Raw genomic sequence first — 14,389 nt, forward strand, 5'->3', positions numbered from 1 at the left:
TTAAAAGAAAAACTCTGGAGAATCACAATTTAATTTTTTTTCAGTTCATGCTAAACAACTGAACATATCCAAATTCGAATAAACTTGGCTTGTAAATCTGTTCTATAATCCATGGCTTGAGCCACATTCTAAATGATAAAGAAATAGCAGATAACTTGGAATATTCCTGTTCTTAAGTATTGAAGCTTTATCAATTTTAGGCATCAGCTTGGAATTGCCTCTTCAAAACTCCACACAATCTGTCCCAGTTTCACTTCATACTACATACCAAGGTCACTTCTCCCAAACAATTATCCGCTGCCATGAGTTGCTCTCATTTATCCGAACGCTGCTCTACCAAAAACAATGATGAACCAAGCTTTGAAGCTTTTATGTTTTCATTTTAAAGAGTACCCCTGAGTTACAACACATATTTCAAACCCTGCCTGAAATTCCTCCCTTTCCCCGACTAATTCCAAGTGTAATACCAATTTAAAAACATTTATTTCCCCTTTCCTTAAATAGTAAAATAATGGACAGCCACATCACACTCTTGCACAGAGTGTGTCACTTCTATGGAGTTAACATTTCAGGTTGATGAACTTTCATCATAATTCCCATCTCATGACTTAAGAAGGCACCGACGTGAAACATTAATCAGTTTCTTTCTCCACAGATAGTTCCAGACATACTGAATATATTCAGCATCTTCTATTTTAACTTGTTCACCTAATGGTTGCCTTTGCTGGACTGTCTCTCACAATCTATCCATTAGTCAGGGTTAGCATGGCTCAGAATGCCAATAAACAGAGGCAGATGGATTGGGCCTGCTCTCACACAGCATACTTTTCATCTCATATTCAAAATGCAATAAAATACCTTTTACTGAGTGATGATGAAAATACAATATATACAATACAATTCATATGCAATCTAGTTGGCGTGAGAAGGTGGTGACTAATTATTTTCAAATGGGCGATTTGCTAGGCCACTTCAAAGGGCATTTTTAGTGAATCGCATACCTGATATTCCAACTTGGATAAGACCAGTTAAATATAGGAAAGAGATCATTGTCTTTAGTCCCATTATAAACGGATTCCATCCCCATTGACTCCACATTCTCTTCATCTATTTCTACTTCTTTGTATCAGTTGGCTGATTTTCTGCTGTAATGCTCATCTGTGCCCAAACCCTCATTTATACCAATGTCACCTCTAGATTCAACCATTTAATTGCTCTTCTGGGCAGTTTTGTACCCCCTACCCTCAGTAAATTTAAGCTCATCCAGACCTCTACTGCCCTTATCCTTTCATGCACAAGGCCCACTCATATACCACCCTCATCCTCAGTATTCTAATTCCCTGACCTTCAATTTAAAACTCTCAGTGTCGTCTTTAAAATTCTTTCATTTCCTCATACCTCCTCATCTTTGTTATCGCCTTCAGCCCTACAATTCACCTCCCCACTGCTCACCCTGCCAGACTCACTTTCCTGATTCTGACATCTGCGTTCCTTTCACACCATGTTTGGTGGTTGCAATTTCAATAAGTTCCGGAATTGCTTTCTTTGTTTCAAACAGATTTAGAGTACCCAATTTGTTTTTCAAATTAAGGGGCAATATGGCATGGCCAATCCACCTACCCTGCGCATCCTTAGGAATGTGGGGGTGAGACCCATGCAGACACAGGGAGAATGTGCAAACTCCACATGGACAGTGACCCGGGGCCGGGATCGAACCCAGGTCCTGGGCATTGTGATGCAACAGTGCTAACCATTGCGCCACCTTGCCGCCTCTGGAATTCCTTTCTAAATCTTCCTCTCTCCTTGAAACCCACCTTGCTCTGTGACGTTTGACCATACAATTGTTTTCAGCTTGCACCCATTTCTTTCTCTACCACTTCATGGAATTTTTATTCGGCATTAAAAAGAAGCTGAACTTATTAGAATGAGAAAGAAACTAGACCTGTATTCTTTCATCCAAGTGGATAATAACGTAGAATACCTACTAGGGAGGGCTAACTAAAGCATTTAGCACAAATGTTGCTGCGTTGCTACAAACAGAAAGGGGCATTTTAGGGGGTAGGTTAAATGGTTTTGCGATCATTCCGGCCTATTCCTGTTTCTGAACGTTACGATCCATTGAATGCATTCCGCTGAAATCTGCCCTCAAAAAACAGGGAATAAAATGTCCATAAAATATTTCCTGTTTTAAGATTTTCTGCAGCTTTAAATGTACCGAATCCTTACTACCGGTTAAATATTCTGAACTGAAAAAGTAATTATATCAATAATGCAGAGATAATTTTTTGAAGGTTTTTTGTTTTTCGTTTTGTGGAAGCTGTTTGTAATGCCTTCTGTGGTGATTTGGGACCAGTGGCAGAGCTGAGTGAATTAAGGTTTTCATTTGCACTGTTGGGGGATGGAGGTGTGCTGGTTTAGATTTTGGCGTTTTTCTGTCGGGCAATTGTATGATGTTGGAGTATGTTTGTATGAGCGGGGGTGGGTGGGTGTCTCCGGCGCCCGGGATGAGGGCCACCAAGCTAGCTGGGCCGGCTACCTCACGGAAGCGTAGTGGGGGTGTGCATATGTTCGGTTTATCAAAGGGGTTGGGTTACAGAGTGTTGTTACTATGGGGGGGGGGGGGGAATGTTCTGCTGACGCAGGAGGGACTTGGGCCAAGGGACAGAGAGGAGGTTGGGGGCAGAGGCCGCGGAGCATGGGCTGGAGGCAGGCCCAAAAAAAGGGGATGGTTGATCGGCAAGGGGGGGGGCAATGATCCCCCCAACTAGGCTGATCACCTGGAATGTTCGACGGATAAATGGGCCGGTGAAGAGGGCACGTGTGTTCGCGCATCTTAGGGGACTGAAGGCGGACGCGGAAATGTTGCAGGAGACGCACCTTAGAGTGACTGACCAGATTAGATTGAGGAAAGGCTGGGTCAGTCAGGTCTTTCACTCGGGACTGGATTTAAAGACGAGAGGGGTCACAATCCTGATCAATAAGCAGGTGGTGTTTGAGGCGGGTAGAATAGTTTCGGATGTGGGAGGTCGGTACATTGTGGTCAGTTGAAACTGGAGGGGGTGCAGGTGGTATTAGTAAATGTGTATGTGCCAAATTGGGATGATGTGGAGTTGATAAAGAGGATGCTGGGGAAGATACCGGACCTGGACTCGCACAGGTTGATCATGGGAGGGGACTTCAACCCAGTTATTGACCCTGGCTTGGACCGGTCAAGCTCAAAAACGGGCCAGCAATGGCAAAGGAACTAAATGAGTTCATGGAGCAGATGGGAGGGGTGAATCCATGGAGATTTGAGCAGCCAAGGGTGAAGGAATTCTCGTTCTACTCACACGTGCATAAAGTGTACTCCTGGATCGATTTCTTCATTTTGAGCAGGGCCTTACTGGCAGGGGTGGTGGACATGGGGTCCTCAATGATCACAATCTCAGACCATGCTCCGCACTGGGTTGACCTGCAGGTTAGTAAAGACAGTAACCAGCGCCCGCACTGGAGTTTAGATGTGGGACTTTTGGCTGACGAAGGGGTGTGCGAGCAGCTGAGGAAATGTATTCAGAACTACCTGCAGGTCAATGACATGGGGGAAATTTCAGCAGCGGTGGTCTGGGAAACACTGAAGGCGGTGGTCAGAGGGGAGCTGATCTCGATACGGGCCCATAGGGAGAAGGTGGACAGGGCAGAGACGGACCGACAGGTTAAGGAGATACTACAGATCGACAGGTATGCGGAGACCACAGAGGCAGGGCTTTTAAGGGAACGGCGGAGGATACAGGCGGAGTTTGGTTTGTTAACCAAAGGAGGGCGGCGAAGCAGCTGAGAAAAGCGAGGGGGGCGATCTATGAGTTCGGAGAGAAGGCCAGCAGAATGCTTGCAAAGCAGCTTAGAAAGAGGGAGGCAGCCAGGGAGATAGGGAAAGTAAATAACAGAGATGGGAACCTGGTTGGAGATTCAGCAGGGGTGAATAAGGCGTTTAGGGATTTCTACAGTAGGCTGTTTAGGTCGGAACCCCCTACGGGGCCGGAGGGGATGAGGCACTTCTTGGGAGGCTGAATTTCCCAAAGGTGGACGGGGAGCTGGTAGAAGAGCTGGGGGAGCTGGTAGAAGGGCTGGGGGCCCCGATTGGGTTGGAAGAGATAGTGGAGGGTCTGAAGGCCATGGAGGCGGGTAAAGCCCAGGGGCCGGATGGGTACCCAGTGGAGTTTAATAAAATGTTCTCTGGGATATTGGGGCCGGTGTTGATGAGGATGTTCAATGAGGCAACAGAAAGAGGGGTGCTGCCCCCGACGATGTCACAGGCCACGATTTCGCTGATTCTGAAACAGGACAAGAACCCGGACCTGTGTGGGTCCTGCAAGCTGATATCCCAGTTGAATGTGGACGCCAAACTGGTGTCCAAAATGTTGTCCTCCAGGATTGAGGATTGTGTTCCGGATGTTATTGGGAGGACTAGACTGGGTTTGTTAAGGGTAGGCAGTTCGTGGCCAATATAAGAAGGTTGTTAAATGTGATCATGATGCCCCCGGAAGGTAGGGAGGTGGAGGTAGTGATCGCAATGGATGTAGAAAAGGCTTTTGATCGGGTAGAATGGGATCATCTGTGGAAGGTACTGGGACAGTTCAGATTTGGGCGGGGCTTTATTGACTGGGTCAGGTTGCTGTATCAGGCTCCTGTGGCAAGTGTACGGACGAACAGGACAACCTTGGACTATTTTAGACTGCACCGGGGGACGAGACAGGGATTCCCCCTCTCCGCACTGTTGTTCGCGCTAGCTATAGAGCCGTTCTCAAGGGGCTTGAAGGGGCTGGTCCGGGGGGGGGGGGGGGGGGGGGGGTGGGGGGGTGGAGCACAGAGTCTCACTCTATGCAGACGACCTGCTACTGTATGTATCGGGTCCATTAGAGGGGATGGAAGAAATTATGAGGATTCTCGGGGAAGTTGTCTTTCGATACCTAGGCATTCAAGTGGTGTGGGAATGGGACCGACTGCATAAATTAAATCTGGCCCGGCTAGTAGACCAAATGAAGGACGATTTTCGGAGATGGGTCACACTCCCGTTGTCATTAGCTGGAAGGGTGCAGACGGTGAAAATGACGGTTCTTCCAAGATTCCTGTTCGTGTTCCAATGTCTCCCCATCTTTATTCCGCGGTCCATTTTTAAACAAGTCAATAAAGTGATCTCTGGCTTTGTTTGGTTGGGCAAGACCCCGCGGGTAAGGAATGTAATGCTTGAGCGGAGTCGGGGAGAGGGCGGGCTGGCACTGCCACATTTTAGTAACTATTACTGGGCGGCGAATATAGCCATGATCAGGAAGTGGGTGTTGGGGGAGGGGTCGGCATGGGAGCATATGGAGGCGGCTTCATGCAAGGGCACCAGTTTGCGGGCGTTGCCTCTGCGCCTCTGCCGTTCCCGCCGGCACAGTACTACACCAGCCCCGTGGTGGTGGCGGCCCTGAGAGTCTGGGTGCAATGGAGGAGACATGTGGGAGCAGAGGGAGCATCGGTCTGGTCCCCAATCTGTAATAATCACCGGTTTGCCCCGGGAAGTATGGATGGGGGGTTCCGGATATGACGGAGTCCCATGGCGGAGGTTGGCGAGGGGAAACAAATTCAGGTATCTGCAAGTGCGGGACTTCCTACGTAAACAGGTGTCAACCTTCCTGCTCCTACCGCTAAGGTGGATTCAGGACAGGGTAGTTTCCAGAGGGTGGGTAGGAGAAGAGAGCGTCTCGGACATTTACAAGGAACATGTGGGGTCAGAGGAGACGCAGACCGAGGAGCTAAACGCAAGTGGGAGGAGGACCTGGGAGGAGAGATAGAGGATGGTCTATGGGCGGACGCGTTGAGTAGAGTCAACACGTCCACAACATGTGCCAGGCTCAGCCTGATACAATTTAAGGTTGTTCACCGGGCTCACATGACAGTGGTCAGGATGAGCAGATTCTTTGGGGTGGAAGACAGGCGCGCAAAATATGCGGGAGGACCAGCGAACCATGTCCACATGTTCTGGGCATGTCCGAAGCTTAGGGGATTTTGGCAGGTGTTTGCAGATGTCATGTCCACAGTGTTAAAAACAAGGGTGGCTCTGAGTCCAGAGGTGGTGATTTTCGGGGTGTCGGAAGACCCGGGAATCCAGGAGGAGAAAGAGGCAGACGTTCTGGCCTTTGCTTTCCTGGTAGCCCAAAGACAGTTACTATTAGCTTGGAGGGACTCAAAGCCCCCGAAGTCGGAGACCTGGCTATCAGACATGGCTAGCTTTCTCTGTTTGGAGTAAATCAAGTTCGCCTTGAGAGGGTCACTGTTAGGGTTCGCCCTGAGGTGGCAACCGTTCGTCGACTTCTTCACTGAAAATTAACCGTCAGCAGAAGGGAGGGTGGGTTAGTTTAGCTTAGAGTAGGGAGTTCATAAATATGGGACTTGTAAGGGAGGGAGACGGCTTTTGCACTATGTTTATAGTTTCATGTCCATTGTTTATTTTATTCTTGTTCTAGTACCAAAAAATACCTCAATAAAATGTTTATTAAAATAAAATAATGCAGAGATAATGATAAAGCAACATTATGCTCTGTTCAAAAGCTCCTGCAATTGTGCTTTCTTTCAATGTGCAATGTATCTGAAGCAATCAAAACAAAAATGCCACCTTTTCAAAGTTTAATAATGCATAAAATGTAGGTAAAAGGCATGCTGTATTCAGTAAGAGCTTTGTAATATTGGACCTTGTAGATTTACATAATAATATTTTGAAAAAAGTGAACCAAATAGTTTCCTTGATGTCATCGAACAATGTTCACTTGTTTTGCATTGTGGAAACAATAAATTTATAATGTATCATTAAAACATCAATTTTCATACCTGAAAACTGGTACAATTTAAACTACCTGACTAAATTAGAAGTGCCTGTTCTAAAGAGGCTTTTAAACATAAATGGTCGGATGTGCACAAGTGCACTTAATGACAAAAGTTATTACAAGAGATTAAATAATTATGAATTCTTATATGGTTGCCTTCAATTCTGGCAAAAATTGCTGTGCTTTGAAAGAAAACACACTATGCATAAAAAAGTAAGAAAAAAGTAATTGTTGACTGCTTTCTAAGGGTTGATGGAATATGCACAATATTTATTCAATGGGAAGGAGAATGTACAAGCCACTTTTCTGTGATTACTCTGCGTATTAAATTGAGTAATCATTGCCCAGTCCTTGCTATTCACTATCTTAAATTTCTCCCAGTTTCTTCTGAAGGTGTTAAATTGACACAATTCCTCTTCCTTCATGCATGATCCAAAATCCAACTGATGGTTGGGTATTTGGATTGGATTGGATTGGATTTGTTTATTGTCACGTGTACCGAGGTACAGTGAAAAGTATTTTTCTGCGAGCAGCTCAACAGATCATTCAGTACATGAGAAGGAAAGGGATTAAAAGAAAATACATAATAGGGCAACACAACATATACAATGTAACTACATAAGCACTGGCATCGAATGAAGCATACAGGGTGTAGTGTTAATGAGGTCAGTCCATAAGAGGGTCATTTAGGAGTCTGGTGACAGTGGGGAAGAAGCTGTTTTTGAGTCTGTTAGTGCATGTTCTCAGACTTCTGTATCTCCTGCCCGATGGAAGATTTGAACACAGGGCAGATAATTGCTGAGCCAAATCTGGTTCCTACCTAACTTGCACACATGTACCCTTTGCAGCAAGACTCACTGGATTATGCTCAAACCGGATGGCCCTGGCTGTGATAAGCAAACTCTGCACAGAGTTATATAAAAGTTACGAGCAGGACATGTTTTATATTTTTGCAGCAATGCTAATTCTTTCTTTGCAGCATGATAATTGGTGTACAGTTCACTTTAGTTACATTAACTAAAATATAATCAATTGAATTGACATTTTTAATTAGTACACTGCGAAGAGCGGAAAGAACATCAAAATGAATTATTTTGCCACTTTTAATAGATAACTACTAAATTGCTGTCATATACAGTTTGGTCGAATGAAATTCATGAACATTTAAATTATGGCAATACTCCGATTTAAATTAAGATAAAGTACAATTTATGCAGCAAATGAAAGGTTCTTGATAAGGCAAGATGCCTTCAAGAAAGATGTTAGATTTTTTCAAGTATATTGGTACAATATAAACAGCTATTCAGATGCAAATTTATGCACTGTCATTATTTGCACAGTTACGCCAAAAGTAATTACTCTAATTTGGGTCATGATAGGGCAGACAAAGGGAGGAACATTTCCTCTCCTGCTTACTCAATCACTTTCCAATCACAGCTACAACCATCATTTTTAATAAGCTCATATTGCACTTGCAACCTATGTAACGCCAATACCTAGGGGACAATTTAAACCTAATCTGCCCATCAGAAAACTGGTGGAATCAGATAGAACACCAATTTGAACACTCCCCCCCCCCCCCCCCCCCAACCCCGCTCAATATTACAAATGGAGTTAATATTTAAATCAATGAGTTTTAATGTGTGTGCCAAGTAAAGAAACAAAAGACAAGCAATAGATAACGATAGTGGCTTGCTTCGTATTTTCCTCATGTTACAGGTACTGGAACTGTGTCACTTCAGAAGTTCTTAGCTTTTACCATTTAATTGGGGTGGCATGGTGGCCCAGTGGTTAGCACTGCCTGCCTCACAGAGCCAGGGACCCAGGTTCAATTCTGGCCTCGGGTGACTGTGTGGAATTTGTACTTTCTCTCCATGTCTGCATGGGTTTCCTCCAGGTGCTCCGGTTTCTTCCCACAGTCCAAAGATGTGCAGGTTTGGTGGATTGGCCATGTTAAATTGCCCTTTAGTGTGCAAATGGTTAGTGGGGTTACTGGGGATAGTGTTGGGGCGTGGGCCTAGGCAGGGTTCTCTTTCCGAGGGTTGACGCAGACTCGATGGGCCGAATGGCATCCATCTACACTGTAGAGATTCTATTCAATGATTCTAACTGGGGCAGATCAGAAAATGTTCTTTTTAAATTTAGAGGTAAAAGCAATGTACCCAGCCAAATGGCCCCCTCTCTCTTCACGGTTTAAGTGTCAGCCTTGTAATTTCACCATGTAGGAGATTCAGACTGCAAAGCTCTCAATTTCCTTTGGTGCAACAACTTGTGAAATACATCTGCATGAATATGCATAAGTTATTGAATTAGTGTGGCACGGAAAGTTCCTATTACCCATTGTACTCTCATTAACATTCCAGTTTTAGGGTTGCCAACAAAGCCAGATTGCTTCAGAGCCTTCAAGAATGGAGTACTGATCTCCCCAACACTGTTACTCATAGCCTGGGAGATCTTTATGCTTTCAATTACCTGCTGCACCAGTGCCAATGTGCACCCCCCTCCCCTAAACTTCCCATATCCCACATCCTCCAAATCCCAACACTAACCACTGTTGCTGCAGAGAACGCTCGCAACCGGTGACGTCACCCAACCACAACTGCTGAGCTGGGCATGTCTGATGTGCTGAAACAGTCATGTGGAGACTAAACCCAGTCTGCACAATGAGGAAATTAGCATCATAGAGAGGGGTGACTGAGGGGAACAATTGGGGAAGGCTGAGGATGGAATAGGGAATTTGGGCACGAGACAGAATATGCTTATTGGAAAAAAACAATGGGAAAGAGAATTAAGGGCTATTAGACTATAGGATCCTTCTTCATTAGCCATGTATGGTGTAGAGGCAGCTGTCCGTGGCAATTTTCAATCTCACAAAAGCCTTTTACTCTCAATTGTGTATGTAGGCTTATGGCGTAGTTTCCTCAAATTTGACTGCCCTCAGATATTTGTCCCTCCAAACCCTATCTCAGTGAGGACTGGAGTCAAAGCAAGGCTGCTTCATTGCACTAATCCTTTTCTCCATTTTCCTCACTGCAAAACTGCACCTCATTTCCAGCAAATTACGCAAAGGAATGGAGATAACCCACAGTACAGAGAGGAAACTGTTTAACCTTCAATCCAAAATCAAAACCCCTCAAGTTTCAGTTTGCAGATGATGCTTATACATGTGCGCATTTAGGTGTTCTGTTCCAGGTCATTCTCCAAAACGGATTAGAAAATGGGCTTTTCATTAAACACCTAGAAAACGAAGGTCCTCTTCCAATTCAAAAAGCACTACCCCACCAGCCATTGATTAAGATTAATGGCAAGATCCTGGAAAATGTGGATCATTTTCCAACTATTAGGAGCCTCCTCTCAACAAAAGCAGACAACAAAATTTTTCATTGCCTCCAATGTGTCAGCTCAGCCTTGACCAACTTTGACCGATCTCAAACCCTTGACTAAGGTCATGGTTTACTGGGCAGCGGTGATCTCAGTGCTCCCTTATGCTTTGGAGATTTGGATAACATACAGCTAGCACCTCAAAGTGCTGGAGAAATATCACGAGCAGTGCCTTTGCAAGAACCTTCAAATCTGGTGGAAAGAAAGATGGTCTAACAGTAATTTTCTCTCTCAAGCCAACATTCCCAGCATTAAGACACAAATCACTCAAAACTAGGTCTGCTGGGGGGTACATGTTGTTCATATACCTGACATAAAGCATCTTCTCTACTTGGAACTTGATTACAGCAGGAAACTCCCAAGAGGACAGTGGAAAAGCTTGAGGAATGTCTTCAAAGCATTCCTGAAGACGTCAAACATGCCCACTGACTCATGGGAGACCCTGGTTTGTAACCAGCCAAAATGGCATCAGGTCCTCAGCATATCTTAAGAGTCCAAGTTTTATCCATTAGATCCCGGTCGTTTCCAGCAGGAAGGCTGACCATCTGATTTGAGGCTGATTGGAAATTGCATTCATGTGGGCCAGGGCATCAGCAGTGTTTTTCTGTTTTGATTTCACTATCATCCAGGTCCGGGCGTAAATCAGAGCAGTAGAGAGATGAGAATTATTGCATGGTATGACTTTTACTTTAAATTTGCTAGATGGACTGAAATCATCCTTTAATAAAGTCATATGATCATAAGAAATAGGAGCAGGAGTAAGCCATTCAGCCCTCTTTTAACCTATTCAACCATTCAATAAGGTGATGGCTAACCTTATTGTTGCCTTAGCTCCACTTTCCTTCCTGCTCCCCCATAACACTTGGCCCAGCAAGATCAAAAGGCTGCCTCAACCACTTGCTGCAGTAGAGAATTCCAAACACTAATGACCTTCTGAAATATCTCATCCGTCTTGCATGGAATACCCTTTATTTTTAAACCGTGTCTGACGACTAAACTCAGGCCTAGTTCTAGATACATGCACAAGAGGAAAGATCCTCTCAGCATCAACCCCTCTCAGTATGATGCATGTTGCAATACAATCAGCTCTCATTCTTTTGAATTCCATTTAGTATAGGCTCAACCTTACTTCGTAAGACAAAACTCGTATCCCAAGAACCAACCTCTAAACTGCTTCAAATGCATTCCGATGCAGAAGTTGGTTAGCTCAATTGGCAAGACAGCTAGCGGTCATCAGATTAGCAACAGCATAGAGTCTGATTCCTGTTCAATCAGAGGTGGACTTGGGGTCTGCCTCTCGTCTTACACAGTAGAAAATCATGGCAGTTTGTCGTGATTAGGCAAATAATTACCAAGGACTTGCCTTTGGGCAGAGAACTGAAGAAGATGACTTTCCTGTGCCCAAAAGATAGGCTCTTTACAGTTGATGAGAATTAATCAACACTAATTTAAGGCTCAATGGAATTCCTATAATAAACAAAGCAGCTGTGTATATTTTTCATGTTGTCCTTCAATGTTGGTCTATATTACAAAATGAAATAAAAAATACAATTACATTGGGCAGGACTCTCTGGTCTCCAACACTGAAATTGCGTTCGGTGATCAGCTGTAGATTCCCCGTTTGCGCCAAAATCGGGGACGGCGGCGCTTTTGCGATGCGCCACCCCCTCAAAGACATGCTGTCGGGACGGCCTTCGGACGTCACCCGAGGTCCTATCCCGATGCTCAGCTCCCCGATGGGCCGAGTTCCCGATGGCGTGGGTCACTCATGCTATTTATTTTCGTGAATCCAGTGTGGTGGCTGTGAACGGAGTCCAGCGCCGCCACAGTCGAATGGAAAGCGGGAAGGAGGGGGAGCTTTGGCGGGGGCTGGGGGCACTGGTGGAGGGTGGTCTGGGGGTGGCGAGCCTGGTCATAGGAGAGTAGTTTTTAGCAGGCCGGGTCCGCGAGCGGCTGGTGCCATGTTGCACCGTGAGGCCGCTGCAGGTCGCCGCCGTGCGCATGCGTGGCCACGGACCAGGCAATTCTCCAGCCATATCCACAGCTAAAGCCGGGGGCTTTATGCTAAGTGCCTGCGAGTCCCCACCAGACAGAGTATCGGTGCAGCTTTGGCGCCGTTTTTTCGGGTGTAAAACGCCACTGTTCCCACGCCGGCTTCAGCACTTAGACTTCATATCGGAGAATCCAGCCCACTACGTCTTCAAAGACATGATTGGAGATATCAGTAATAATTTTGGTCATAACAAAAACCTCACCTATATGTCCCTCTGCTCCTTTCCCTGCAACAGTGTTTCAACAAAGCAGATGCTCTGGGACTGTAATCCCCTGTTCTAGTGACTAGTTAATAGTTTTTGCAGATCTAGTGACGACATACTTATACCTCATTGAAATGTATAGATATCTAGATATCTGAGACAGCATTCGCAAGTTCATGAATGTAAGTGGAAGCTTTAGTCAGACACATGGAGCATTTTGGCCCCGAAATGGGAGTGGGAACAGAGACAGGCAGGTGTGGAATTTCCCAACATTGATTCCCAGCCATGGTCTCAACTCCCATCCGTTTTTCTGGAGGTCAGGGCAGGCGAGGAACAACAAACTGCCCTGCAAGTTTGCTTAACTCAATTAAAAATTCAATTGAGGCCATTGATCAAAGGCTCACTGGAATTTTTCCATTGAGATTTCCATTGAGTCTGTGGGTACCACTCCAGAATCACTTTGAAGACTTGCCAACCTGCATTTACCCTCCCTACCAGGCGATAGCGGCAAAAGGGAAAATCCTGCCTGTTAATCAACTTTTGGGATGTTATAACAACATTTCAACGGCCAGTTTGTTTGCAACACATGAAGGTCATACCCATTCATTTATATAATAGTAAAACTGATTGCAACACTAACTGCCATGTGAGTACGAAGATTGAGAAGTTCATCTTTAGCCAGAGTGTGGTCTTCTTATGGATATATTATGCATATATTTACATAAATTATCACATACACACATTATGATGCTTGCTGGTTCAAAGTTTAAAAAAATGAAAAAATCCGTCAAAGGAAATTACAACATGAAGCTGCAAATGTCATCAGGATTATTCTGTGCCATAAATTATATTCCAGTCTGATGTGCAATATCTACCCAGCCATAGAGCTTATCCAGCTTTTACAGGAACTCCAGATACATTATATTTTCACCAGATTCGACCTTTTGACTCTTAATCCTAACTATCTAAAGAGAAAATACATTAACTGCACTCTTTCGTATCACAGTTTATGTAATTCTTGTTAATGTCTCCACAATGCAGCTGATTAATGATCATAATCAGTATCTACTTGAGACCAACCTCAAGAGGGTGTGCACAAGGATGAACAGAATTGAGTTATAAGGTGTTTTTTTAAATTATTCAGTACCAAGCACAGCATATTTCAATTTATTCGTTGTCCAGCACAGGCAAAAACGCCAGCCCACTGACAGAGGCCCCCAAGAGCATAATATTTACTGCAAGAATCTTAATCCACATCAAAATTGTTGGTGCTTTTGCTTTAAACAATCAAGTGCTTGGCATATTCATTTAAACTGTAACTTTATTCATCAAGTAAGTTAACACTTCCATTCCAAAGTTCCTTTTTGCGTTCCCTCCTGTATTTGTCTTTGTTTGCGATTGCTTTTTGGCATCAACTACACTAGTCATGTTTCATCTCCTTCTGCATTTTTTCCTTGATTAGAGAAATCACTCCTTTATGTGTGATGATATGTAATAATAAATGTGATGATAACACTAAAGGGTTAATTATTACATCTCAGTGTAATGTAAACACTAGAGGGCACCACCAGTTCCCAGCATAAATATCAAAGCTCAGGGAATCTTGGGTAGTGTTAGCAGAGGCGAGAGATAGATCACAACTCAAGGACTAGTTTGGTTAGAGCAGGCATTGTCAAACTCAGGGGCGCCACCCGCGGGTGGGTCGTGGGCGGGTGTCTGGAGGGTCGCGGAGCAATTCGACGCGGCGTTCCCAATCGTGCAAATCCGCGCGCAACAGCCGGCTTTTAATAATGCCAGCTGCGAGCGGCCTTCAAAATGGCCAGGAACAGATTTTAAAAATTGGGCCGCACTGCGCATGTGTGCCCGATGATCGATGCAGCTGCGCAAAATGCGCATGCGCACTGATGATCA

At 44.8% G+C, this 14,389-nt stretch overlaps 1 protein-coding gene across 14 annotated transcripts in view; it reads right to left on the minus strand.

Moving 5' to 3' along the window:
- Positions 1–14,389, minus strand: part of dmd (dystrophin) — a 3,042,490-nt gene that overhangs the window by 2,379,512 nt on the left and 648,589 nt on the right. The gene's annotated exons all lie outside the window — the stretch shown is intronic.

Source organism: Scyliorhinus torazame, chromosome 8, assembly GCF_047496885.1.
Source record: "Scyliorhinus torazame isolate Kashiwa2021f chromosome 8, sScyTor2.1, whole genome shotgun sequence".
Lineage (NCBI taxonomy): Eukaryota > Metazoa > Chordata > Chondrichthyes > Carcharhiniformes > Scyliorhinidae > Scyliorhinus > Scyliorhinus torazame.